At 36.8% G+C, this 27,135-nt stretch overlaps 1 long non-coding RNA gene across 1 annotated transcript in view; it reads right to left on the reverse strand.

The window, feature by feature from the left end:
* Nucleotides 1–272: 272 nt before the first annotated feature.
* Nucleotides 273–27,135, reverse strand: part of LOC128080447 (uncharacterized) — a 29,418-nt gene continuing 2,555 nt past the window's right edge. Inside the window, exons 2-3 of the long non-coding RNA XR_008206682.1 lie at nt 8,408–8,527; nt 273–7,472 (exon numbers count right to left, since the gene is read on the reverse strand). This is a non-coding gene — a long non-coding RNA (uncharacterized LOC128080447). The remainder of the gene's footprint in view (nt 7,473–8,407; nt 8,528–27,135) is intronic.

The raw sequence follows: 27,135 nt of genomic DNA on the forward strand, positions 1-27,135 counted from the left end.
GGAAGACAGGAAAACTCATGAAAAGCAGAATTGCAGATTTGTTTTTTCATTAACTCACTTGGTCAAAGAGTGAGGAGGTGACACCTAACCAGTTGCCTGTTGTCATTCCTGTTCTGAGATGGCCAATCATTCTCTCCATTTACTGCATGGGAGCTTGCATCTTTTTTAGCTCTGTGTACTCTATGGCTAAGGGAGGTGCACCTAGCACATCAGACATTCTGCCCCCAGATCTGCAGCCTTCTAGGGCCTTAAGTGAATGTAACCCTTAGTTTAGGAAGTCTTGAAAGGGTAAAAATGTTATTGTCACTCAAATAATTGCTTGTATATGTGGCCAAATCTTTTAGCTACTATCAGGCAGAACCTAAGCAGCCCGTGGGGCTTTAAAGGCAAAATGTCAAGGGTAGATCTATACCATACAGTTATACCAGAGGTCAGCTAGACATACCCAGACTAGGTGGTATTTCTGCATGATTCAGACATGAACCCCAGCAACTGTATAGCTGCTTCAGCATGGTGTTGTGTATAGGGGTTTGATTCAATCAGCAGAAGCATTTGGTGTAAAAAATCTCTAGTACAACTGCTCTGTTTATTTATTTATTTATTTATTTTGGGAGGAGTGAGGGAGAGGGGGAGGGAAGTGGAGGCAATGTATTCCTCGTCTGAAGTTTGTTGTTCAAAATTATTTCTGCCATTTAAAAAATGATTTGCCTATTGTTTAGGCAGTAATTTTTGTCAGTTATTTAAAAGGACTTAGCACAAGTATTACATTTTTTCATGCTTCTGTGCTCCTTGAAAGAAAAAGGGATGTAGAGAAATGCTGAGCTTTTTGAACGAGATCTGAGACCCATGGAACCTTCCTGGAAAAAAAATAAATCAATGTAATTTGTTCAGTTCCTTTAGAAAACCAGCCTCTGCCTTCAGAGTTTTCTCAGCAGGCTATATTTTTTCCCAACCACTAGCAAAACAAGGCTAACAGCTTTCCCAAGGGAAATCTGCTTAAGCCTGCTGCAATGTCTGTGAGGAGTATGGGTGCTGGTGGAGAGTGATACAGGGAGGAACTGTGCTGTCAACAACAGGAAGTTGGTGAAAAATGAGCAGTGCCCCTGGGGAGGTGAATGCAGAGCAGATGGCTCTAATTGTGAGTCACACTGTGACAACTGACAAGAGAAATTCTGCACTCTTGACACTTTAAAGATACCAAAAATACCAGAAAGCGCATTCCATGGCTTCTTGAAGACTTCCATATCGAGGGAGCTGGGGGGGGAGAGCTCCAACTCCTCCTGTTTCCATCACTAAACAGCCCATAAAATTTGCTGTTGATAAGCTTCCAAGCAGCCAAACATTCTAATACTTAGATAAGTCACTAACGTTAATAAAAACACTGAAGAAATAAGAAGGAAGAGGTGAAAAGGGGATTCATGTGCAGGGCAGCACCAGTTGCTTTAGATACTGATCCTTTCAATTAAGTGGCGGTTCTGGATAAGAAAGGGGAAAGTAACATCCTTGTTTATAAGTACTGATAGATTTTGAAATCTCTCTCTCTCTCTCTTTTTTTTTTTTTTTTTTTCCATCTGGAATGACTGCAGACATTTTCTTGATGTATTTCAATTACTGCCCGGATACAGAGTTGCAGATTTATACTGTGCTTTTTTAGTAGAGTTACAAAAAGTCAAGACCAGAAACCATTCATATTTGGTTGACAATATTTTTTTTTTTAATTTATTTTGGGATGACTTCTTGGCTTGGGTAGGTCCGCAGATGTTAACAGAAATAATTCCTTCTGCTGTATTTGCTTGCTTAATGCCCCTGCTTTAAGATCAATGCTACAATAGCTAGGCAGTCCATGTCTTGAACATAACCTGTTCTTTCCATGTGCACCCAAATAACATAAATCAGCTCTTTTAGTTGAAACTTGGTGACCATTAATTTCAGGTTGAGGCATTATTGTTATTCTCATACCGTAGAAGATATTTCCCTGTATTCTGGGGAAGGGAGGAAATTTCATAGTGTTAGAAATATTACTGGGAGCATCTTGTTCCGACTGGATTCAGATCTCTGATATTTTGGCATTCTCTTCTGCTTTTTAAATTGCTGTTATTTGAAAGTTACTAACAATGGAAGGGTGCATTTAATCGCTTGGGAAGGCAGCTACAATGCACAACTGTTCCTCCTACAGATGTTAAGCTGCTGCTAAAGGTCATAAAGCATTTGAATGTCATTTCTTGAATAAGTGCTTATGCTCTGAGGTGGAGGGTTAGCTCATGCAGGTCATACAATTCAGCAACTCTAAGTTCAGTCCAGAATTTCTGGTATCCTTACCATTTTCTATAATTATTATTTTCCTTTATATTATATCATTATGATAGACTCTGCACATTTTTCTGTGATTTTTTTTTCCTGTGGGATAAGTGCTACATGGAAACACCTGGCACGAATTGAATAAGTTACATGGAGTTGTAGGAGCAGTACATCCTTAGTGTTGCACTCTGCTTAGCTTGGCTAATTTGCTCTATTAAGCATCTCTGTAAATTGTAGTACCCATGGTAGTCGAGGCACTTACATGGCATCATCTGGAAATCCCCCTATGTAGCCTTCCTCTCAGAACTGCTACTTTACACCAGAGGTTGTGTACTTCTTCTGTCCAGTAATTTTGAGTCACTAGCATAGCTCGAGAATAATATAAATCCTTGGGCTTTTTAAAACATGAATCTCCCTTTGTAACTGCTTTCTCAGACCAACATTTGGCTTATTTGCTAGCAGTTATTTTATATAAGGTCAACTGTTGTTGCCTTTGCTAAGATTTTGTTACCTCTGTGAAAAGCCCTGGATTTACCATGAGTAGAAATAGAACTACCAAAATACTTGTGTTGTTATGCTTTAGCTTTCATGGTAGGTTGGATAACACACATGTATATTAGGCTACATTTTCTGAAAGCATGAACGAGGTCACAAAGAGATATGCAAACACACACATCCTCCAAGTTTCCTAAGATACGCAAAACTCTGCCATCATTCTGTGGGATATGCAGTGCAAGAGAAGCCTACAGTAATGTGAAGCCAATACGTAGGACTCAGGGAGCCCGTACTTTCACATTTGGTGTGAATTCCAAAGCTTGCCTGTTGTGCTGTTGTTTTTTCCTGCTGGTCATAATGAAGGGGGAAGGGAATAAGTATCATGTTCTCAAATTTGGTTCTTGAATCCTTGGCAGAAATTTTGAGATCACAGCTCTTCTGTACTCTGAAATGCTTTCACTTGGAGAAGTTGTATGATGTGGTGGAATTTCTTTCTTCTTTACATCTGTGTTGGCTAAAACAAGACAGAAGAGCTTGAAAAAGCTCACCCTCCTCAAGGAACGCTATCTGATTCGTAAGCATTCCTAGAGGTTAAGGCTGGTGACTATCAAGAAAGCAAATACTTCACGCAAGGGTAAGTCCTCTAATTGTGTTTGTGTTGAATAGCTGCCAGATCCCCATGTCAGGATGTCTGCAGTCAAGGCTCTGATCTCACCATTCCTTCCTAGGCTGTTGCACAATTGTGTTGCGTGTTTGTGGTAGGAGAGAAAGTTGGAGAGCTGAGCTATGAAACCATCTCGGGGAAGGAAGCCATGTTTTATTTTAGTTGCTTGGTTTGGATAAAAGCCTGTAGGAGATTGAATAACATATAAAAACATAATGTGGCCCATTCATGGTAACCAAACCTGGTCTTCTGTGCAGATATGTGAAATATGAGGTTTAATATGCAGGAAATGTCAGTGAAAATGTGTTCAATGGAATAGTAGAAATCCATACACATGTGATAACTTGCTGCATTCTATGGTGAATCTCATCTGTAGTTGCAGGGTCTGGGCTTGCAGATGCAGTGAGGGAGCTTTTGGAAAACTGGTTGTGAATCCACTCCTCTGATGCATTACTTCAAAGACATTTTGTGGAAGGCAGTTGAGACAAAACAGTGACAAATAGCAGGTTAATTGTGAAAACAGAAAGACCCAGAGATACTGTCAGACACAAGCTTAGCAATAGCAAAAGAAGGTAAGAATATCATAGTTTCATCCAGCCAGAACAGAGGAGTTTGTGGGACTCTGAGAACGTGTAAGAGCTGAAGGCTGCCCTGGTTAAACAAACATTTTGTTCCTGAGAGAAGACAGCAGTTGCCTTAGCCACAGAAATGTTAGTTCAAAGTAATATCCTGATTACTGTCAGAACTATAAATCTTGTTTAGATGATCAAGTTGTGCATTTCTGCTCTTTGGCTAGAACAAAGCAAATTTCACATAAGTCTAATTTTACTACTGAAAAAATAGTAGGCTGGGTGGATCTATAACTATCATGTCATCTCACATAATAAAAGATGGTGAGCTGGTAGCAATAGTCCCAGAGGATGTCAGTTCCACTTTCTAAACCAGTAAGTGGAGAATTACTCAAAGCAAAAAAGATCTTGTACAAATAATAACTGGGGAAATCAGAAGTTAATCTGAATACCAGCTCACTTAATCTAATCAGTATGAATATCTCCCTGCCAGCTACTCCATTACCTGAAACAGGGGTCAAGTGATACACATCAGTCAATCCTCTCATTAAAAAAATCCACCACCACCACCAAATCCTTCTACCTTCCCCCAAAAGAGAAAAAAACAAAACAAACAAACAAAAAAAAACCCCTTCATCTCCAAATCTCAAATATCGTCATTCCTGATAAGTACTGAAAGGTTCCTCATTTCTCAATTGCAGTTCATATCCTGAGCTACGTAGATTTGCTGTTAGAGATAAGGATATGAATTATAAAGTAATATTAACAAGCATGTTGCAACCTGCTAGCCTCTCTCTGGCAGCTATGCCTTGTGTTGTAAATAGAGGTGGTCACTGAGTCGGCTCAGGAACTTAGGATCTCACCACATGTCATTCAGTAGCATTAGCCCGCATGTACACCTTCAGGGAAAACGGTATGAGTCACCTCAGTGGAGAAATAGATTATTAAAAAAAAAAACGAATAAGCAAGACAGAACAGGAGTAAGGAAGAATACTATGTTTCTGATGGATTCCACTGGAGTAGGAAAAGAAAATCTGCCAGCTGAAAGTGGAAGGAGGGAAAGCAGGCCATAACCCTAGACTTTGAAAGGTGTCACCTAATTGACATCAAACTATACAAATTATATTTTGTTTCTTATTATCTTCACCACTTGTAGATACTTATTAAAGTTTTAGCCAAGACAGTACTTTTCTGCCCTTCCTTTTTAGCATGGGTGACATTTTGCTGTCCCAAAACATAGGTAACACCTACTGATGGTGTTAAAATAGCACTTGCAGTAAGAAATGATTCCTGAAACAATACTGTGGTGTTTGAGTCAAACATTTGTTTTCAGAGATCTCTGTGGTATTTTTCTATGTTTTTGGGAAGGCACAGAAGATGACCTTTGTACTTTCCTTGGTAATTGAGAGAAAGAAGGATTGAGTCATCTGCACTGTAATATGGAGTTATTCTTTGTAATAGGTTAGAGAGTGCCCAGAGAAAATCTGATTTGTTTCTCTTTCTCTGGACTTTTTTCTTAATGTGTTTTAGATTTAAACTAATGCAAGCTAATTAGAAGCAAAGTAGAAGACGGCTATGTTTAGATTTAACGTATTCTTAATTTTTTCTTAATTTTATTTTGTAACAAAGAAGCAGAGATTATTTCCTGAAATCAACCAAGGTATCCCTAGCTTGTTTTCTTGACTTCAAACTTAGATAAAAAAATACTGTAAACTGTAATCGCTTGTGAAAAATGCCTTCTTCACACTCAAATTGTTATTCATCATCACTTTGCCTAGGAAAAAATACCACACGTATTTGAATGAGCCACTGGTAACTGAAATTTAACTGATTCTACGATTGACAGGATAGGTCTTCTATGGAATAGCTGGCTGTAGCAGCCTATGTGTGTTTATATTCATGAAAAGTATACACCCAAACTAGAAGCAATTCAAAATGACTGTAGCGAAACCTTATTTTTAAGAAATTATATTGTCAAAGGAAAAAAGCAAAAAAGAGAAATGTATAAAATCGGTTAATTTAGATTGTTATTTGTGGAAAACAGATTTACTGTTTCACTTTGTGTTTCTCTGTGAGTTATCGCTCATTTTTCTTTCCAAACATAAAAAAAACTTTCTCCCTCCACTCTTTGAATTCGAAGGGAAGAGTGATGGGATGAAGACTTTTTTTTTCAGTTGAAATGCCGAGACAGTAATGAAATAAAATATTCTATGCATTCTTAGAAAGCCAAACACCTGCTATTGAAAGGGAAATGATGGCCAAGAAAAAGAATAAGAAAGAAAAGGAAAAAGGAACAGGTGCAGTTAATGGGCAAGACTAAGGTATCATGGGAGACTTTCAAAGCCATAGATGAATTTAGCTGTACCAATTCTGAGTGTTGTTTACTTCAGTTTTCTAAGTTTCAAATTCTCCTCCTGAATATGAGTTTCAGGGAGAAGTCCATGTGAAATAATTACAGATTTTTTGAAAAGAAAACAACAAAACATTACTAATATCTAAATAACAAGAATAAATGATAGCACACACTAATTTTTCACAGTAAAAACAATATACTGGAAAATATTGCCAAGCAGTGTCAGTGAGAACAAGAATAGTCTAGCCTTACGCCTCCACTTTTTATTTCATTATTTTTATTTCAAAATTGTCATTGAATGGAGAATACAGTCTGAGCATCTGTCAAAGGCAAGCAACAGGATCTTTTTTTTTTCCTCTTTTGGTCTAAGAGAACCTGTACTCCTAAATACACTCCCTATGGGGAGTATTTATCTAAAGGTGAACTGGAGAATAGTAAATTTATAAAAAAGTAACTCTTCCTATTGATGCATGAAATCATTACATCATTAATTAAAATGTCTTTTAGTCCCCTGCATCCCTTACTCCAAGGATATGCACACATTGAAAAACACACATTGATTTTGTTAAACACGACTTTCAAAGTTTTGCAGTTATACAAAAATTAGTTTGTACTGTAGAATTAAAAAACCTCTACCTTATTAATGGAAAACTCGTGCTCATCGCAAGGCCTAATTCATACGTAATGCTGATCAATACCCAGCAAATCTGTTTGGTTAGATGGTGTCCATAATTTGGTTAGATGGTGTCTAAATCCTTCATTCTTACCCACATATGCAGTGTCTGATGCAAAGGCTCAGATGTGCATGATCCAAAACGTTTATTACAAGTTCTCACATCACTTATATACCTTCACAAGTTTTCTTTTTCTAGCTTTCCCATCCACCCCTACAACTTTCCCATCCACTATTACATGTCAACAGAGCATTCTACAAAACACTTTTCAAGTGTTCACACAGGCGCTTATCCAGTCAGAGCCATGAGATGCTCTTTCTTCTAGAGGTGTCCCTGGTTCTCATGCTGTTTATCTTGCTCCACAGCTTCTGCTCTGAATAGCTTTTCTTGTATTCCCCCCCACACATATTCTGTAAGGTCTACCAGTGAAATATTTTATTGATGTAGTTTTGCCTTATTCTAATGGATATAAAAAGAGAGTGTTTTAATCAATTGTTCTACCCTTAGTAAACTCCTTTATATTCAGTATTGATTTTATTTTTTTTTGTGTGTAACCTGTGTAGTCAAAAATACTAACTGCTTTCCTTGGATTGTTTTGTTACTACTTCTGTTTTCCATGAACTCATATGTTCTTCCTGTACATTAGTATTGCATATGAATTCAAAGCAATATCAATAACCGTGCCATCTATCTCTTTTGTTCCAGTGACTCACTTAGGAACAAACTCTGTGGATTTAGTTGTTACTCCTGTGATAGTATCGTAGTCTGCATTCCATCATAATAATGGATTTTAATTTGAAATTATGGAAAAATAAGATGATCAAAAATAACCTGTAGGCAATGGAATGAACTACATATAAAATCATTTGCAGGTCTAAATTGATCTGTCTCTCTTTTCTACAGATCAGTGTGGATTTTTTTTTCTTCCTTAAAAAAAAAAAAAACCAAACCACACACACAAAAATAAAAAAACAACTGTTCTTAACGCTTGAACAAATCCCTTTTTCTTCCCCTCGATAATGTGGTTAACTGTCTGGAATGTGAGCCACTGGAAATTCTTCCCCACAGAAGAATCCCCATTAAGCTTTCAAGCAGACTTACTTCATCCCCACAGCTGCATGGATAGAAGACTTTCTACTGCCTAAATACATACTGTATATGTCATCCTTAAATTTAATTTTTTTTTTTTTGTTTTGTTTTTCCAGCCAGAGCTCTAGGAGCAGGTGCTAGCATTTTGCTTCCTTTCTGCTTCCTCTGTGGGGAATGGGCTAGAAAGAGCCAACTAATTAGAAAATTCTACAGGGAAATCAATTCTGCAAACAGCTGAGGAATGGCATTTCAGTATAATGCTCACTTTGTCTGTCAGCAAGGCCTTGGTTGGCTTGACAAGCGGCAGCTCTTCCAGATGTTACACATGTTGTGATAAGGTCAGAACTGCATCATACATTGCCCATTCATGAAAAGATGTGGTGCTCTGGAAGAGTAAATAAAATAAAACTGATGTTAAGGACATATTATGTTACTGTCACAAGACAACAGCTTAGTATTTTAACACGTGTTTGAGGTGCAGCAATGAACTTATGTTTAGTGATTTGAGTATTGAGTGCTGTCTTTGCTTTCACATAGGGGTAAGGCAGAGGAGTGGGGAGTTAAAGAGACGTACTGAACCATCTAGTGTGAAAGGCTAGATAGTCAAAGTTAGTCTTGCATATTGTACACATCTAAAAAATACGTGCAGATCTGTAATGAGTCTGAGCAAAATGCCACTTATTTAAACACTAGCTGGTTACATGTACATGAGAATAGTCACATCTGCATACACAGGCTCCCTTTCTAGAGGCACTGGTGACTTGAAGCTACAAGGATCTCCCACTCGTAGTCTGTTGTGAGATGTTCAAGGGAACAGCATTGTCTTGGAGAAGAAGATTTATCAGAGACTTTGCCAGCATCAGTTTCATCAATTTTTCCTCAAGCCATTTGTAATGTGAGGCAGCGTTCATCAGCAGAATTCTCATGTACACCATTCTCAGATAGACTTGGCATCCATTGTCACTGTCCTGCCAGGAGATGGTCTTGGGCTTTGCTCAGCTGTGCAGAAGCATCCCCCAGACTCCAGATATCTGGGAATTTGCTCTACTTAATTCTACTACTCTATTCTACTTAATATAGAAATAAAGTCTTGTGAGTAATATAGAACTTCTTTGCCTGTCTTTTCTGGTCCAAACATGATTTTGCAATTCACAGTATTATGAATATTTCTTCCTGTTGCAGCTCGTTCATTTTTTAGATGTCTTATTTTCTATTCTTGAGCTTCGTGCTGTACTCCTTGTCTCTGTCACGAGTATTAGAATCCTTTTCCTGCCTGTGTCTCTTATCAACTAATTTGTCATATCTAAGAATACAGTAGCTAATATGCTTGTGTACAAGTCCCATAAAGACATGTTACTTTTCTGTAGATGAAGATTTCCCAAAGTATTTTCCTCTTTTCCATGTTGGTTCTACCATAACATGATCTTTCACTTTCTCTTTTTTTTTTCTCTTTCATCCTTTCTCTCTTTCCATTTTTCCATTAAATCTCAGATGCAGTAATACTCTGTCAAAAATTTGTTTGCACTTGATTTTCTAACCAGTCTGTTCTCTCCAGCACCAGTACAGTGCTTAATACATTGCACAATACTGGATGCAAGAACTGTTTTTAATAGTAAACGATCTATATCCTAATATCAGTTCAGTTTTGCCATGCATAAGTTATTTGAGAATTACTAGTAGACTTTTTCTAATAAAAAAAAATTCAAAGCTTTGTAATGCTCATGCTGAAATGCAGCCATCTTCCAGCACTAACTGCTGAACTAACTAAAGGACACTGACTTCAAAAGAGTACTTTTCAGAAATGAAGATCACTCTTGTAGCTGAAAATAATAGCATTCCTGTGAGATAAATGAAGCCAATTTCTGTACCTATTAAATTTAACAATTGTAGGTTTCCAAGTGAGATATAATTTCTTATGAAACCATTGAAATTAATTCACTACTTAGTATTAATGCCTTCCTTGTTTCTAGTTAATTGTTGGAAAAAAGCAAACAAAACCTCTTTATTTTGACTAATTTCTATAGCTACATATGTTTAAGAAATTGAAAGGATTAAAAGGTGGCAACCTCAAAAACAGGTGCATGGACTGTAAAATGTAAGCAATTTTATAATTCCAAGACCTATTTTGATTAGAGAAGCCCTTGTCTCCACATGTGGAAGATTTGCTTTGCAATCACATTTTCAGATTTTTTTTCAGATAATTGACTTTTTAATTTTAAAGTCCTAAATGTATCACTGCTCGGCCATTTTCCAAAACGAGTTGTAATATACCTGATACATTATGAAAATATACCTGATGCATTATGAAAATTTGTCGAGTAGGCCATGTGTAAAACAAAAGCTTGTTTGCATTTAAGAATAAAATTGCATTATGAAATATTATCATCACCTATTCTTCTCAGAACTACAACTTTTATTGCAGAATGCTTAGTAATTACAGGAGCACTGCCAGCTGAAATTTTTGAAGTGATTGTCAAGCGATAAATAAAATGGAAAAGGTTTGCTATTTATTTTATGTAAATGTCCAGCTAGATTGTCTTTATATATTGCCTACACAAAAATTTTTAGTGATTTAATTTTCCGTAAACACCAACCCAGTTGGTGTGGAAATTTCTTTCTCTTTCAATGTGTGTCCTAAACAAAACAAGCAAACAAACAAACAAGCAAAAAGATTCATTACTTCCATGATTTTTCATTATTATGATTTGCATTACACGGATTTTTATATAGGTTTTTTTTTTTTTTTTTTTTTTTTTTTTTTTTTTTTTTTTAATGCAACAAGAATAAACATCAACTGCATGCACTTAAGAGCCAAAAAATGTAAGTAAAGGAAAAATCTGCACCTGCCTATAGACATTGTTTAATAATTGCATGTTGGCACCACTAGCTTAGTGTTTATGATTTATTCTGTTTATAAAGAGAATCTTTATAATTTATTCTCTACAGGCAATAGAGATAGAGCAGAATGAATAAGGATATCTTCTTGTGATGGTCATCAGAAAGACTGGAGGGGTCAATCAGGAAGAAAGATATCTCCTTCCTGTGAGGGCATGGAAGCATGTGAGGATGTGAGGATGACAAGGAGGTCAGATGAGCCAGGTGGTGAATTCAAAATTAACTTCCAAGTAATAAAAATATTTCAAAGTGCTTTTTTTCCTTTGGAGTAGAGCAAGATGCTTTGTCTTGCCCTTGTGTGTTCAAAAGAACTGTTCTAAAAATATAAGTGTTACTCATTTCTCTGAAGTTCCATCAATTGTTTATTGGTAAGCATTGTCTGGAAAGGAAGGAAGCGTAAGGAGATAGCAGGAGTAAATCGATATTTTATTGCAGTGAAATGCTTGTGTTATTTCAGCTAGCCAATTTTACTTATAACCTCCTCAACTGCAGTGCTATCCATTACAGTTGCTCTAGAGTGAAAGGCTACATCATCTCTGCTGCTAGTTTCTTGTGAGGGAGCAAGAAAAAAACAGGTAGATATTTACTTTTATTCTCTGACTGAATGTTTTGAAAATGAGAAGCTGGACCCCCTTCCCCAAAGCAGTAGGCAAGGCATGCTAACTTTCTGCTCTGTTTCCTTTTGCAGAAATAATGCCTGCCTCAGACATAATATCTTAAGAGTTCTGAGGACAGGTAGCTTTAGACCTTGCGAATTTTATGGGTTTTCTGATCTAAGCTGCTGAGGAGACTTTTGAAAGTGGACCTTCAAATGTTTCACACACAGTAAATCTCTTCAGAATCTTTCCAGTGTTTTTAAAACAGCATAAAAGGAGTACAGGGAAAAGTGGTGGATGTTGGTGAATGGGGCTAATTCCTCTGCAAATATCTCATTGCAAAAGTCCATGGGCAGTATTAGTATTAGTGGATGCTGAGCATGTTCCCATTGCTGCTAGCATCAATGCACATTTGTCAGCCTTAAGAAATCTCTTCAGATATAGGTGTCAACAATCATAGTTACTAGAAATACCAAAGTGCTGAAGTACCAAAAAAGTACTTAAGCACATACCTTAATATTTAGATGGTGTTTGAGGGGGAAAAAAAAAAAAAAGAAAAAGAAAAAGATATTTCCCCAAATGACCATGATTCTTTTGCCATCAGCCAATAAAATTTTTACTGTTGACTCCTACAGAAGCATTTTAAGCTACTATTAACTGCTTCTGAAATCCCGCCCTTAATCCTGGCCTTCTTAAATGCCAGATAGATAAACAATGATCTCTGAATCTCACTTAGCCTGCCTGCTTTTCCAAATGGTAGGAAAAAAATAGAAATTTCTGCCACTCAGCCCTGAAATCAAACTGAAATCAAAAAGAGAGGTCCATATTTGTTTTTTGTAGCCTATCTAGAAAACGGGACTGAAAAGTAGATGAATATGAAGTGATTTCTGAGACAGTTGGCAAGTAGCAATTTAACTTCTTACTCAGGACCTTAAGATATGCATTAAGTGACTGCCCCAAGCTTTCATGACACGCATAGGAAGAGGGCAGGAATAAATAGAACATAAAATAATCAATAACCTATCCTAAATACTAGACCAGACATTATATTTCTTGTTTATTCTTGTTTATCATTTAGAAAAAATGCTGGGATCTATATGGCCTGAATTCCTATCAGTTTTATTGTTTTTTTTACTTTTTAAACAGAAACTTGTAATCCGAGAAAACAGTTTTTATGTGCCCAAAATGTCTTGAACTGGGTTGTTGCTGAGGAACTAGCAAAAACTGCAGGTCTTGACACTTTGCTTTACATCATCAGTGTTTCAAAGATTGAGTAATTACTCATTATTTGGTTCCATTCACAAGTAATTTTTAGGTAATACCATACACAGGATTTGTCCAGAAGTTGATGAGTTCTTTCACTGCCAAAAACTTTGGTCAGCATGAAGTGGAATTAAGTCAAGTACAGGAAGGAAATTGTTATTGATACCAAAAGAATTTGCGGCCTTAGCTATTATCAGACACAACAAAAAGTTTTTTTCCTTTCTATTGGAAGGCATGTGATTATAGATATGCCAAAAAATGCTACTAAATATTTCAAGAAGATGTTAGGTTTTTCAAAACTAATTCTGCCATCAGGACCCTTGCCAGACATTAGCAGAGCATCAATTTTTTTTTTTCTTGGATGAAAAGAAGTCATAAATGTAAAAAGGGTAAAATTTGTAGTTTGATCTGCTGATGTCTGTTTCGTTACTAAATGTCTTTATATCCTCAAAAGATACTTTTGTGAAAGAAACATAAGCTCCAAAGAATGGTAAGCTCTTCTTTTTTATTTAAGTACGTGCTAAGATTTTTGCAGGGTACTCCTGATTACGTTGTCAGAATCCAGGAATTTGAAGATAAACTCAGGTTCCAGAAAAATATCAAGCTATCCCTCAAATTATTTTTTAAATTTAATAGACAAACAGATCTACACATGTAATACATATGCAATGGCTTTTTCAACTTACTGGTAGAAATTTCAGTGTGGCAATAATCGCATGGGCTTAGTCCTCTCAATAGTAGTCTTGCTTTCAGCTGGAAATGATGAGATCATGCTTAAAACATTTGCTTATCTAAAACATATTTGTAAACTAGATTTCAGTGAAGTCATTTTTACAATTTTATTGTCATGCTTTTTCTAAGTTAAAATGATTTATTATTACAAGATTCTCAAAATATCAGCAGAATTCTTTTGCTAGTGTAACTGAACAAACTTTTGTATAAGTCAAAGCGCAGAACGAAAGAAAAAGCGTTGTGCATTGATAATAGCTATTTAGGAAATGATAGCATAGGGGGAAATTGATAGATGTTAAGTATCTTGGCTATTCTCAACTGTTATGTCAGTGGTAGTGAACGTGTTTTTGTTTTTTTTTCTTCTCAGTACAGCTCACTGTTATTGGTATCTTAAACTAATTTGAAGAATGCTAAGTAAGTGAAAGCTAATACTAATTATCTACCTAATAATTCAATATTTGAAAGGAACAGCTTTACATGCAAGAAATTCAGAGCTAAATCTGCAAAAAATACAGTGCTTCACCTAACTTGAAGGCATCCTGCCAGCTAGTAAGAAGTTTTGCTCTAAGATTACGCACTTCTGTTGCTTAATGAATGCAGAGGAAGAGCTGAGTCAGCTCAGAGTAATGCAATTTAAGTAAATTAGTGCAATCAGCATTCAAACACAGGGTAATGTACATATGGAGACAGAATATTAACCCAGAGACCAGTCAAAAATCATCTCTCTTCACACATATCACAAAGAGTACTGTCTCAGTATATAGGACAAATGATAGTAAGTATTTCTGTCTTTACTGAACTTTTCTGCTAAGTTCAGAAAAAAACATGGAAGATACCACAGTCTGATGAGAAAAACATTACGAAGATAATAAAAGGAAAAAGAAAAAGAACAACAGCAAAATCCTTTACTTTGTATGCTTTCTTAGGGGAGCACAGATGTGCAAACTGGCAGAGAGATCAGATTGTTTTGACTATTTCTGCAGTGAATTGAGCTGTAATGGCTTGGCGGAGTGAGGACTCACTGCTAAAGCAGACACATATCACATGGAGAGGTACCATTCTCCTGCTATTTCATAGAGCAAATAGTTGAATGTTTGTGTGAACGTGGGGCTGGAGAGGCTCCCTGTTTACGACCAGCTACGGATGTCTGTGGAACGTTGCTCTGGAGGAATTCACAATGAGATTTCCAGCAGGAAACACAAATGCTAAGCAGATGTATTTTCTTCCAGACTAAACCTTTAGACTCAGATTGGCAGAAAATCTTCGCTTTATCCACTTTAAGATTTTTAAGACAAAAACACAAAACAGTGACTTTTCAGCCCTTTTAACAAAGACTGGAAGCCACTGATTAGTTATGTGGGTCTACGTTTCCCCGAGAGCACACAGACGACTCTTTGAATCTGCTTAACCATCTCATTCTGCATTTAACTTAAAAAATGCAAAACAAGGCAAAGAAACCCAGCCCCAAAAGCAAGTAGTACTCCTGCTCAGAGGATGTTCAAGGGAGTTATTCCAACTTGATCTTTCTCTCGCATATCCTTCATGGGAGGAAATACTTACGGAGGAAGCAAACTGGAAAAGATCACAAAGATCCTGACACATAGATTTCCTGATGTTATTCTCTAGAGGGAGAGGCAAAAGTTCTTTCCTTAAATTCCTTTCCCCATGTAAACAGCAGGAAGAACATTATCTTTTGTTAACTTTTTATTTTGCTTATTTGCTGTAATCTGCAAAACATGCTATATAAAAATGCCACTTATTAATCATGACTCTGTTGTGTTCTAAAATAAAAATGATCCCTTGGGATCATATTTGTTATACATGCTGAAATGTATTGTTAGCTAAGTGGCCTTATCTATAGTTGAGAAAATACTGTGCTTTGGAAGACTGGTAAACAGTGCAAGGAAGTCATTTAGTTATCTGGATGCATTAAAGATGAAATCAATTTAAGATGAATTAATAGTTCTAGAATAGTGATATGAAAAAAACAGTCTAAGCTCTTGGCTTTGGAAGAAGTAATTAGCCAGTACTGTAAGAGCCTTGGTGAGTACACATTTGGATGTCCTTTAATGGATCAAGAGGAGGAATTTAAAAAACTATTGTCTGCAAGTATAAATTCCTACTTTCTAGCTGGTGGCTACAGCTGAGATGTGGTATGTACTTTAGCAAGTACTTTGGCCCATGTCAGTGACAAAATAGCCAGATCAGTTTAAATTACTGTCTTGGATTATTTGGGAGGAGAGAACAAATCACATTAAAATGGTGTAGACTTCAAGTCAGTTTTTGATTCCCTGTCTCCTTCTTGTTGCTGCATGGACATGAGAATATTTTGAAGAAGATATTGCAAACCATCTGAAAGTTAAGCTCCAAATGAGATTGAATTCCATTCCAGAAAGTTCAGTTCATAACATGAATTTAGTGTATTGAGAATACACCATGAAGTCATAGTTAAATGAAGATGCATTTTTTTTCCCACAGCATTTGTTTCAAGTAATTTGTAATACAGTGATAAATCTGTGTGATTTTATTTCTAGCTCCACAGGACATTGGACATTGCTAATCTGTTTAATGTATGTAACTTAGTATTCTATGATAAAAGCAATCTATTAGTGAGCTGAGTGATAAACAAGCACATCTAGAAAAAACCTTAAGGAGAGTCCAAGATCGTTTGCATTTATTTTAATGATATCCAAATGGTGTTCTAACTAAAGATGTTAATAATTATGATGAGCAATAAAGCTCTAGAAGGAGTTAAACTGACTGGCACGCTTTATTCTGCTGGTGTTCTGTTTGACATAATTCCATAACCTCTTCCCTTCAATAAATGTCAACTACTTTGTTTTATTTTTTTTTAATTTCTTGAATGTCCTAGCTGTGAAGAGAGACAGAGCATGAAAACTGTCGAGGATATATCACGTTTTGCATTCACATGTTCATGTTGTTTGTTAGAGTGACTGAAAGGCCAGAAAAGATGTGTGGGAAGACTTCCAAGCAACAATAAATACTGAAGTTCTTTCCAATTCGATGTTTTGAAATGTCTAAGAAGTTTTAACCAAAAGGCCTTGCTGTGATCAACTCTAGTAGGGAAATGAGAGTAATATTTCACAACTATTTTATTTTTGATGGTACTTTTTCTGAAAAACCACCAATGGAGAAGTGGTGGGATTTGATGACAACATAGAGTTTAACAATGTAATAAACTTATCTAATGGAAAAGGAGATGACAGTTTTCAAAGATATGTCCACCAACAAGAACTGCTGCAGGCAGGTGAGAAATTTCAGTGCTTTTACTTTGAAACTCGATTAGCTTGTGAAGGGATTTTGTGATATAGTAGTCTCTGACACAAGGCACCAAGCCTTTTATGTGCTTTCCACTCAAATGTCTCTTCAAAGGTAGAATAACATGCTAAAGCAAGATTTTAATAAAGTGTTTCATTTATATCAGCTGCAGCAACTCCTCTACCCATGCTCATGACTTCTGGTGTTCCTCTGGTACTGGTGATATTCTTGTGTTTATGTGGAACGCTTCTGTAAGCCACACAATTTATAAATGTTATTAAAAAATTGAATCATAATGGCCTATCAGTTACCAAGAAAGACTCCTAAATGTTTCCTGTGGCTGAAACTGAATGAGTTTGTGAAAAAGTCACAGAAACACCAGGCATGCTCTACATTCGTACCCTGATTCACAATGTCTGATAGAGGACAAGCAGAAAAAATAACTAAGATGTTTAATTTCTGTACCTGTTTACACTGTTGTTGATGCAGAACCTCTAGAGGGAAATCTGGCCTTGGAAAAATCTTTATTTCAGAGTATGAACTCAGAAGGATGAGCTATGCCCTAAATACTTAATCTACGCATTTTGAAAGAAACTTAAAAATAATATGCCATTTTGCACAAGCATGAAAGGAGATCTGTACAGATAGAAAAGGAATAGCAAATGAGGCTCATTGTGAAATAAGATGCAAGGCAAAGTTGTTCTTGAGTGTCTTTCTCTAATGATGAAGACAGAAATAAGAGAAGCTAATAAACTTAAATTTTGACTCAGCTTAAATAGTATTTCCAAAGTCTGTTTCAGAAAATATAGACACTCTAAAAAGTAGCCAGAAACCTCATCTGCTCAACCATCACAGATTTCTCAGCTGTGTTGAAGGCATAGCAACAGAAATTACCCTTCAAATTACTATTTTGTACATTTGCCTGAGTAATATTTTTATGTTTTTAGGAGAGTTCTACTAGTAGCACAAGAACTTTTTCCAGACAAGGACTTAGCTTGGGTTTATGTTAGCATATAATTTGTAAAAGTTTGTAATAAACATGCCTTAGTGAGATTGGAAGGAAAACATCACTACTAACTTCAGGCTACTTGCTTCAATTTAAACCTCAGGTTTGCTATGTGAGCTTCAAAACTGCAGAGAACTGGTGAATCATAATGTAATTAAGACCAGAATTTCCAAAGTAGTCTAATCTTTTTCAGAAATTCTGCTTTGATTGTGGATTTTGACTTTCACTGTTATTGACCATAGCCATATGCCTAGGTTGGGAAGTATACTATAAAACTATATAATAGTTTTTCATTCAGATTGAAAGAAATACGCAAGGGATATTTCAGTATCTTATGCTTGAGCTGACATCCTTCGACACACCTACTGAAGTGAAAAAGTTTAAGGTGCCAACTGAAGTAAGTTTTACAAATGAGCACTTAGAGAATGTTTGTATAAACAGGGTAAACAGAAGAGAAAAATATCGGTATGAATGCCAGTGGTCAGTCTTAAATTGCTACTCTTCTCAGGCCAGTTTTTATACTGGGATGTAGGGCCATCATTATTTTTCCAATGCTTTTCAATTTGTGGTAAGAGATAATTTCCTCCCTGCAGTAACTAAAGCAACAATCTGTTTAGCTGTACTTGGAAACTAATCTTGTTAGTAAATGATGAAGTGAAACAAGGCAAGGACCTATTTACCAAGTTTTTCTGTGGAAGAATTAAGTTTTTCCAAGATCCCTCTTTTGTCCACACTAAGCAGCTTCTCTGCTCTGGATGAAGCTTGCATACCCTTGGTACAACTTAAAAGCTTGAAAATTAAAGCATGCATCAATGTCTTTGAAAATAGATTTTAGTGACTACTATGATAATGCTTTTTTGTGTGTGTGTGGGTGTGTGTGTGTGTTCTATTATTTAAAACATGTAGATGTTTTGGTCAGAATTGAGCACAACATTGAGATACTGAGCAAACTCAAAACAGAGCGTTGATTACTTTGAAGATCCAACACTTGAAATTACTTAAAGGCATGATTCTTCATATTCTCCCAAAATGAAGCGTAGTCTGTGCTTTAACCATCTCGGAAGCTACTGTTCCAAGGTGATGGTGATGAATAATCTTGAACTGAAAAAAAGCTGTTGGTATATATCAAATTTAATTGCAACAAATGGTGGCATATTGATAACTAATTGGAATTTTTGTCTTTACTGATTTTCATAAAATAGCATGTAAGTAAAATAAAGCATTGAAAAAAAAAAAAACAAAAAAAATCCAGTTTTAGAGGTGTAAGAGGTGAAGAGATTCATTGCCAAATGAGAATAAATGCTTACTAAAAATGCTTCCTAATGCAACTGAGTTGAATGAACTAAATGTGAAAATTTATAAACATTTGGTTAAGCTGCACTCTATTCTTGTTGACACTGAAGAAATAACTGTTTCCCTATTATCTGGAAAACCATTGGAAAACCATTTATTAATGCCAAAGTCAATAGCATCTCAACCAGTCAAAAAACTGCAACATCATTTGAATGATCAGTATGCGTAAGAAAGTGACTATGGAAGCAAACAATAAAATTTCTTCCAACTTGCTGAAAAATTTATTAGAAGTACTTCCTTTTTAGTAAGTGTATCATAAGAATGATGAAACCAGTGGCACAGAAGAACAGCTAAAGGTGTGTGGAAAGAAAAGTGAATAACTGAACTTTTCATAATCATAGCTTACCAAAGCTGGAAATAATAGCTCCTCCTCCAAGACATGGTCTCAGAAGGCTCTATTCTTTCTTTAAAGTAACAAATTCATTGAAAAAAAGTGTTTAAGAACAGCATTGTCAGTTTGTCCAGTAATACTGTTTGTGAATAACTGCAACAGTACAAACTAAAAGTCTACTGAATGTAAAGAGGCTATCAGACTATTTTCTAGGCTATTACTTTGAAGAAAAATATTACACACATTGGTTCATTTAAGAAATGACTTCTGGGACCAACGGCCTTGATCCAGGATTGCAAATATAATGACCTTATTGCATGGTATTTAAGCAAGAGAGAACTTCTTCACTGTCCTCAAAAGGGTGCTGGTTTCCCAAAGACAAGTCAACTCATTGTACAAATAGGATGAGAGTTCTGAATGTGGAAAATGCTTATAGTCCAAATTAATTGTGGGTAGTGCATAGAGTTGAAATCAAAAATATAAATTATTATTACCATAAGAAATTTTAAATGAATGAGCTTACATTCCTCATTACTGTGTCAATCTCAGCCACTGCACTGAAATCTTCTGAACAAAAATCATAAACGATAATCTCAGCCATATTTGAAGACTACCGAGACAAGACCTTTACCTTACTGGCTGCCTGTATTTGCTGTTGTTTAGCTCTGCAGAGCCTGAGTTTCATTTGGAAAAGCTAAGTACTATCTCAGTACCAACAATAATAAAGGCTTACAGGGAAAATGCTGTTCTTTACAGAATGTGTGACACAAGCAGTGGTGTCTAAAGCTCGAGAAGATGAAAGGAGTGGAATGTAGGATGCTGGAAAGGGCTGAGAGGGGAACTGAAAACCTAGAGATATATGTGTTTGTGCATGTGTATGTGTCTGCATACGCCAGCTAAACTGCTGTTTGTTCGGAAGTTTCAGCATTCTTCATGCTAGGTACAGTCCTCTACTCCTGGGTCTTTTCATTCAAACAGAGACATTTTGTTTATTATTTAAGGGCACTGCATGTTCTCCATTAAATGGAGGCCACACCACACGCAAAGCTAGCCAGCTTCTGCCTAAAATGTGCAGGTCACAGTTTTTATTGGCAGTTCTCTGATTTGCTCTCTGATTTGGTTTCCATAGCTTATTAGCTAGAAAAATTGCCTTGGCTATAATTATTTTCCACCTAAGAACAAAAACAGATAAACCCAGGCAAAATGAAGCTACTAACAATCATCTGTAATGTTTTCTTCAGTGCTAACTGTAAGTTAAGCTTTCCATTTTCCCAGAGATACTATACATATCTGTTGAACCTGCCCATATCTTCTCCTTCACCCCACTCTAGATGCCACTGGAGATAAAGCAGCCTCTTTCCTGGGTTTATTGATTCCCGAGATCACTCTGTTTCCTTTTCTGTAGTGGATCTTTTGTTTGGTATGTGTTCCAGTGTGAATGGGGCAGCTTTCATATGGTTTTGGAAGTATGTGACCAGCCATTAAGTCTCAGGGGAGCAGCCAGTTTTCTTTTTTTGGTTTGTATTTCTGTAGATATTTACTGGCCTAAATATCTTCCTCTTTACAGCATTATTCTAAAAAAGAAACAGAAGGCAACTTTCATATTCTCCAGTCATCCTACAAAGTCCTACATGAAATAGACTACTGCAACCTACGAGTATGATAGAAATATTTCCGCCAAGACCACAAGTTCCGCTCTTGCCCCTATGCTTCTTATGCTAATGTGCAACGATCTCTTTGAGGAACAACAGCAAGGAGATGGGATAGTTTGAGGTGTAATTGATGGGATGCTGAAGGTCTGGCTGTCGTTTTGGTGGTTATTTTTATAGATTATAAAGGAATTGACCAAGCAGCATCATTCTTCTGCTATCTCAACTCGTGGCTGAATCTAACAGCTTAACCTTGATGGTCTCAGCCCTCCATTTAGCCCATTTGGTCAAATAAGGCTAGCGGTAGCTGAAAGCTGTTACCAGGTGATGGCTACATTGAATGAATAACTTGTGGAAATCCCCTTAGTGGACTCAGACCAAATTTTATTGACAAAAATCTCACTGTCTCCAAGTGAATTCCTCCAAAATAAATGCTAACTCAAGGCTCAGGGACAACCACAGGTTTAAAGACGAGGAGAGTGAACTTGTCTCTTCCCTAGAAGTATTGTCTCTTTGCCAGCAAAGAAGCGAAAAGAGGCACATTTGTGTCAGCACCACCCAGGCTGTCAATAAAGAACTCCTGCCCTCAGAACTATCAATCACATTCATATGAATTTCCCACTCTTCCAAAATCACTTTCCCACAGGGAAGAGGGATCACAAAATTAAACAGCATTCCTTCTTCTTACATCTTTGTAATCTGTAAGCACTGTGCCTGTCCTAGTGCTCCCAGGAGGTTTCCTTAACCATAATGCCTCATCTCTGCAAACAGCTGCTTCCCTTTTGCACAAGATTTTTGGAGACATGCTTCACTTATCAGAACTAAGCCACTGAAAAGCTGGTAAATAACCAAGTTCTGTTGGAAAGATGAAATTGCACTGCAGATAGATGGATTTGCTTAACCTATAAAATAGTTCTGGAACAGCTATTGTTTTGGCAAAATTCTAAAATGTAAAAAAGTTTGATTGCTCTTGGCTTCTCCTATTTTTTTTGCTTACTTTGGGTAATAACTGACCTCCAATATTCATGTTAGTCTCGTTACTGTTAAGTTAAATATATACACACGTATCTAAGACAGGTTTGACCATTTACTGTCAGTGTTCCAAGGTTAGCTGAAATCTGGACCTTTTACTTTCTCTGTGCTCCACTAATTGAGACCAAAGCTTATGCAAGACTTCCTTGGGGAACACAGGGTCTGAGGTTTTTATAGTCCACAAGGCTAAAATTCAAATATGAACCACAGCTGTTTGGATGGAAGTCCTGGACCTCTTCCTTTTGAACTATAGTGACCTGCTCAGCCTTACCATCATGTGAAATTCTGAAATCCCTGCACAGATGATGACTGGGATGTGAAAATTGCCTGCCAAGCAGACCTGGGTAAAGTGATCTACAGTGCTCTAGGATTTGCAGGTGGAAGGACTGCTCTTTCATGCTCCTCTGCTACCCTCTTCCCCTCCATCTCTGTACATATCATTCTTTCATTTATATATATATATATATATATATATGCAGATTTGATTCCACATTCAGCACCCAACTAGCTGAATTGATGTTCTTACTGAAGATGGTGAAGTTCCTCCCTTCTGCCAAGTACAGTTATTTTGTGAGTCCCCAATAAAAGGTAAAATAAGAGAAACAGGATGTGGGGTAAACTAGTCAATCAATTTAAATGGGGATGGACCTCAAGAGCCCTAACACTTAAACACTTTGTCTTCACTTGGCTGTGCTCTATCTTAATTGGAGAGTACAACAAGGACAAACAAGTGTGGCCTCTTCCTACAGTGGATTGTCGCATGAAAATATTTGTGAAGAGGTGGAGTAAACATTTTTGGGGATCACACTGCAAGAGGAGACATGGGAACTCACTGTGATGCAAAAGGAAATCAAGTGTTGCTCCACAGATGATGTGATTGGCATTGCGAGCTCAGGTGCACGCAGACAATCAAGGCACAAAATCAAGACTGAAGCATAATGAACTGCTCCTTTCTTCAGAAAGTTAGTGGGAGTCATAAATACTTCTGTGCCAGCTAGGAAAGCTACAAAAATGAACTAAATCACGACTCTATTTCCATGCTGATGCATGCACTTTGGAGTAATAAGTATAAAAGTGCCTTCTTTTTGGTATTTCTGCAATTACATAAATATTTACACTGATAAGTAATTTTGCAGAAGTGAAAAATGATAGGCTGCATGATAGCTATTTAAGGGGACAGGCAGCCCACCTTTCAGTTGCCACGGTGACTTGCATCAGGTTGTAATTGCAGAAGGTGCTTCTGGAAATTAATGGTAAATCTTATATTCCCTTGCATTTAGAATCCAAATCCATTATTTCATTAATACTGTTAATAATATAACAATCAATCATATAATAATTATAAAAATAATTATATAACAACTATGTCTGAATGAATAATAAGTCTTAGTGTGTCCAAGTTAATAGGAATCCTGCATTCGTGCTTACTATAAAATGCAGCAAGCAAAAGCGAGATAAATTCTGTTTAATATGGAAATAATTCTGGCTGCATCTTTGACTTTGTATGACATGGAAACTGGTGATTGTTTATGCTTTGCTACTTTTTTTGGTCTGCATTAAAATCCCACATGAGAAACAAATTTTTTCTAGGAACAAAATGTTACTTTTTTGGGACTGAGTTCTAATAAGTTGGGTAGTACGTCTGCTTTTTTTCAGCTGGGAAATTGCAATGCATATAAAATCCAGATGGATAGCACATGAGGCTGGAAGCAGCCTTGGCCAATCAGCCATGTCACTTGATTAAAAGAAACCTAATAATTTAAGTAAAAATAGAATCCCAACAAAGTAGTAAGAGCAACAAACTGGCTGCAGCACGGGATTTCATCACAATTCCAATATTGCTTTACTTTTGCTGGTTGGCCCTCTCAAAGCTTATCATAAATTAACCTATTTGCATTAAGCATGCGTGGAACTTGTGGTTAATGCCCCAAAATATCAGTGATGGAGAATACATGATAAGCAAGATGAGGGGGGAAATTTGTCATCAGACTTCAGAGGGCCACAAGGACCTATTTCTCTTAGGGCAATGGTGCACTTGAAGAACTCAGCTGAGAGTGTAGCCATAAGAAATCACCCACCCTGGCACAAGCCACACTGGTGCAGACCAGTACTTTTTGTATGGATTTTGTCTGTGTCTATCAGAAGGCAAGTAAATAAACACATATCAGTGCAATGACAAGGTCACTCTGTGGAAAAATCTCCCATGAGATTCAGTAGATTTTTTGGGTGAGATTGTCTAAGGCAGCCTGTGAAGAAGTCCCAAACAGGACTTGCAGAGGGATGGAGCCACATCTGGAATCCCTATGGGCAATTGGAGGAATGTTTATTATTCTTTGTTTATTATTTTGAGTGTGTACTCTCCCTCTTCCTTTCTTTGTTTCTCTTTGTTATTTGTATAATAAAATTCCTCTAGGCGTACAAAGTAAGTCATCTGGAATTGTGCAGTTCCCTCTGCCAGGAAGCTGGAAAAGCCTCTCTCTCGTGCAGAGACAAAAATATGGGCTTGTCTCAAACACAGAAATTACAGAAATATTCACTGTTTGCCTTTGAGTTATATTTTCATAGGAAAGAACTGCAGCAAATACGTGTGCTTCTTGCTGTTAAAAAATTGGCTTTTATCCTGCCCAAGGTGTTGTGTTTATTTAAAAGTTGTTGAGAAATAATTTGTACATTCTAAAATAAAGCATGCAAAATATATTAAAAGGGCCTAGTGACAAAGTTGTTTTTTTTTCTGCCAGTGGGTACGGAGAAGGAAAAGGAAATGAGTAAGTAGAGAGGAGCGTCTTTATGGCCAATGGCTAGTGAAAATTTCTATTTATTCTTTGGGGAAAAAGCAAAGTAGCTGCATAGTTGCTGGTTGGATAGGTGCCGGGACTATTTTTATTGGCAGGCAGCTCTGAGTGGCTGAAAGGTGGTCATTAACACCCTGACACAAAGTGCTGACAGGGCGATTATAAGATTAACACCCTATGCTATATTAACAGTGTCAAAACCTCCCCATACCTGTCAGTGAGAAATAATGGCATGAAGGAAAACATTATAGACATGCTGAGACTTTAACATTGAAATACCATGCAGCTATTCACTTTTTGAAATTGATCTCAATATCTAGATGACCTGACTGAAGGCTCCTAAAATAAAGGAATGCGATTTAAATGGTAGCTTCACCAAATCAAAAAATGAATGCAAATGTTGAGCCACCCAGCTTACTTACTCTCTTGTTGACACTTATAGCCCTGATCTCTCTCAATAGAGTTATGGTTTGAGATCTCATAAATTTAGGATTTGACCTTAGGACTTGAGAAAAACAGAGCTATCTGGAGAATATTATTATTGATGTACAAGGCAAAATTCAACCTCAGTCTTCCTCCAGGATCGCTAGTCATCACAAACTGGTTTTATCAGTGAGAGCCTTAGGACCATAAGTGCCAATTTGTATTTAAAATGTCTCTGCTCCATGTTCACTATAACTGGAACAGCAAACCCTCTAGCACAGTTGTCCTGGAGAATCTCCAAAGAAGGGCAACAAAGCCTGTGAAGTTTATGGAGCACAGGTCTTATGGAGAGTGGTTGAGGAAAATGGGATTGTTCATTCTGGAGAAGGGGAGGCTCAGGGAAGACCTTATTGCTCTCTACAGCTACTTGAAAGTAGGTTGTGGTGAGATGAGGGTCAGCCTCTTCTCCCAGGTATCAGCGATAGGATGAGAGATGACAGCCTTAAATTGCACCAGGGGATGTTCAAGTTGGATATTAGGGAAAATTTCTTCTCAGAAAGAGTAGTGATGCATTGGCACAGGCTGCCCAGGGAGGTGGTAGAGTCACCGTCGCTGGAGGTGTTCAAGAAAAGGGTGGATGTGACACAGAGTGACATAATCTAGAGCAGTTGTGGCCATGACTTGATGGTTGGATTAGATGATCATAGTGGTCTTTCCAACCTTGATGATTCTATGATAGCTTCAGCTATACTGCTTCATACTGCCATAAATTCTGCAAGTTTTGATTAAGAGGATAAGCTAGGAGAAGAAAAGTTCTTCCTGTAAGACTAAATCTATACCTTCACTAAAAAGTAAAAAATATTGTCCAAGGTTGCCAGGCAAAGCATTCTTTCCGTCTTTTTGTTGTTATATTTTGTGTTGTATATAATGATAATACAGCCTATACGTCTCTAAGACTGATAAATAAAATACAAATTAAATATTTTTACAATACTTTGGTTTCTAAAACAAGATAAAGACATGGTCAAATCACCCCATGTTCCAGGAAATACTTCTGAGTTGCATAAAAAAGGTTTGATAGTTTTAAGTAAGTGGGATTTGAGGGGGTTTACAGAATGTTGCAATGCCATCCTACCTTATTGAAACCCCTTACTAGAAAAGTATATGTAATTAACTTAGCATGTGTTACGAATGACTTAAGCTGCATCTGAAAAGTTCAAGTGTCTTGGAAATAGATCTTACAGAAACTTTTAATAACTAAACAAGGATAAAGGATGGATTAATGGCTGTAGTTTAGTTTGTAGGCTTCTGGAAGATAATGCCAAAAATTCACTAGTACTTTCAGAGCTTCTATGAAATGAATACCATGCCTGCAGAAAATTGAGCATTTATTATAGCAACTGTTCAGAATTGCCAAAGGTAGGGAGTTTCCAATAAATAGGATTCTAGTTCTAGGATACTGGAACTACCCGTTAAAGTATTTGTATGTGTAATTTTATTACAGCATCTGCTTTGGCTGAAATGAAGGTCTCCAGGGCAATTCTGAACTTTCAAGTTGTCTGCAGAATGGAGCGTTTTCATCTAAGTATCTTTTCTACTTCAAAAAAATGAAAACTCTGACTTAATTTAGAGAAAATGATGT

Source organism: Tympanuchus pallidicinctus, unplaced genomic scaffold (assembly GCF_026119805.1).
Source record: "Tympanuchus pallidicinctus isolate F22 unplaced genomic scaffold, pur_lepc_1.0 scaffold2, whole genome shotgun sequence".
Lineage (NCBI taxonomy): Eukaryota > Metazoa > Chordata > Aves > Galliformes > Phasianidae > Tympanuchus > Tympanuchus pallidicinctus.